Consider the following 3,123-nt stretch of genomic DNA (forward strand, 5'->3'; position numbering starts at 1 on the left):
AGTAGAGTAGAGTAGAGTAGAGTAGAGTAGAGTAGAGTAGAGTAGAGAGTAGATTAGAGAGTAGAGTTGAGTTCCATTCAGGCTTTTCAGTAGAGTTGAGTTTGTGTATTCATGCAATCACATGCAGTTCAATGAAGGTAATTTTACTGGACAGTGTTACAGAGACCAGTTGCAGGTGAAGAGGTAACAAAGTGGTAGAGAATGAATGGGAGCCAAAAGATTAGAAAAGACTGCTACTTAATTTCAGTCAAGGCAGAGCAGTTCAGTCAGAAGCTAAGAGAAGCCAGTTTGAGTTAGTTGTCTTGGAGAGGAGTTTGGGCCAGAAAAGCTGAGTAGAACCAGCTATCCAAAGCTCAGAAAGAGATAGAAAGGTTGACTTTATTCAGCAGTAAGCCTCCTAGATTACCATTGCATCTGGTGAATAAAAATTACATTTATACTGTTCAGTTCATAAGAATGTTGGGATAGTTATGCCAAACATATGTAATTAGTATAAAGTACTTATTATTTATTTTTATATAACTAATAATCACAAGCTCATACAAAAATACAGAGAAACAGTGATACAGTAACACAAACATAAACTCAAATACTAAAAACTTTTAATATAACTATTCTTTCATGTTTTTCTTGACAATCTTATTTGCTTCACAGGGTTAAAGATTGTCTGAAATAAAGTGCACAAAGAAGCAACCAAACAGGAATATCCACTATAGTAAGATGTATTTAGTTGGAGCCAGAGTAAGTGTTTTAATTTATTCTGCAACATGACACTAGGAACTTCAACATTGTGTTCAAACTCTTTCTAACCTTTATCTTCAAGTGAAAAAATTGCTTTCTCTTTGTGCATCTGGGTCGTCATTGAAGAGAAGATAAACAAAACGATCACAGTTAGAAACAGATGGTTAGCAATCTCAAAATGAGTTGAAGATGCATTGCAGGACTCTTTTGCCATTGTCAGACATTGCTTATCAACCCCCCACCTAGAAAGCACCCAATTTGCTGAGCAAATAGCCCACTAAGATTCTTGCCTCATAGGAAACTATTAGATGGCAAGTCGGTGGGAAAAGACAGTTTTTAAAAATCATTTATGCTACCATCTTTTTAATAGACTGTATTTAATTAACACACTGGGTTTCTCCAATTCAAATAATAAGAGACATTGTAAAGAGAAGATTTAACTTGCTTCAGCCAATATTCTATTAGAAAATGAAGATTTCTATATCACTCTTGCATTTTGCCAATAAAGAAAAGACAGGAAAAATGTCTCCTAAGAGAAATTTATTTCCCATGGACATGGCCTCACAGCTGACAAACCTTCAAAAAGAAAAGACATAGTCTAGTGACTCAAGCTTAGGGAGGGAGATTTCGTTTATACTCCCTCTAAATGTAGTTTTATGGAATATTCATTTTTGATTATAAATTTATACAGGTATATAGCTTTTATCTGAAATTTCCAGAAGCCCCCAGTTTCAGAAATTGAAAAGATTTTCCAACAACACTTGAAAATTTCTGAGTTGAGATAAAACTGTATTAGAATATGTGATATGAAGACAAGGACATTTTGCTGCAATATATTCCCAGACCTGCTCATAGGATGCTACCCAAACTTGACAGTTTGGATCCTACTGTAAAGAATACATTCCATATAATCACCATGAATTACAAGATGTCCCAGTGATAAAACATACTTGGTCATATTGATTTTGAAAAATTGAATGTATGCTTGTACATATCTATATTTCATGACAATTATTTTTTAAGAACAAAAAATAAAAGTAAGATATCATATGAAAGCCTATATAAAATGGATATGAATATTTACAAATAATTTGCATTGACCATTTCCATTATTATATGAAGATGAAAATATATTCTCTTTGGTTATTATTTCTACAATTTTATTTTAATCAATATTTTATTTCATTGACCTCTGTAATTAACTAAATATAGTTTAATAATATCATCATAAACTTAATATTGTATATATATTATATCATATTTAATCAAATTTTTATTTAGTAGGTATTTAAATTGCTTTAAAATAGCAACATTTATAGGTGTATAGTATATAAATGTATAGTGTAAAAAGTTATATTTACCTATATTTATTATGAAAGAAATATAATCAAAACTGGGTGGTATTTCTAGATTTGGTACAGGACAATACTGACAATTCATAAACACTTTTCAGTTTGTTTCACCAATCACACACAGTACTTCATATCTAAGTACACAGCATGAAATAATGGCCATTTCCCATAGGAACAGCATAGAACATTTGAATAATTAAGTTACATATGTAACATTATTTAAATAGAGTGCAAATAATTGACTTATGGCTTGGAGATATTTAAAAGACCTAAATATATTAAAAAATCCAATGAACTAATTCTAATGAGATATAAATATTCTTGCTCAATATTCTATACAATTTTTGTAACAAAATTCACTTTTAATTATTATATTATTTAGTTTATTTTTACCTTTTTGAGTTTTCTCACCAAAAGAATGCCATTTTGTACCCAAGTCATTCCACAGTAAGAATTCAGCATAATTAAAATGTAAAGAGCTTTGTCATATATATTAAACAACAAAAGACTCACAGTAAAGAACACATGAATTAAAGTGAATTTGATACGTGTTTTGAATGTTAGATGTGTTGAATATAGAAACACTGTACACAGTTCTAAACTATAGTATGGATGTGCTAACTCTCTTGTTTGAATTTGAATACAAGTGAGTCCCACCATCTTTATAAAGATGGTAAAAAAGTAAATATATGTATTTAAAGAACTGAATATGAGATCAGTCGGGTTAGAGTATGACTGTAATCACAGCACTCCAGAAATTGAAAATGAAAGATCTTGAACTCAAACAAAACTGTGTCTCAAAAGAGAAGAAAATGAAGAAAGAGTATGGGAAAGGAAAGAGAAAACAAAGATTGAAGACAAGCTTAGTGAGTAATAAGCATGTCACAGAAGAATGAAGAATGCATAAATGCATGTATAGCAAAGGACAAGACAAGGAAGAAACAGAAGAATCCCTGGAAGCCCAGGGACCAGCTATCATGAAATAACAGTGATAAATCATGGGCCATCTGGCATGAAATACCAGTGCTTA

This window comes from Grammomys surdaster, unplaced genomic scaffold (genome assembly GCF_004785775.1).
Source record: "Grammomys surdaster isolate TR1022 unplaced genomic scaffold, NIH_TR_1.0 149, whole genome shotgun sequence".
Classification (NCBI taxonomy): Eukaryota; Metazoa; Chordata; class Mammalia; order Rodentia; family Muridae; genus Grammomys; species Grammomys surdaster.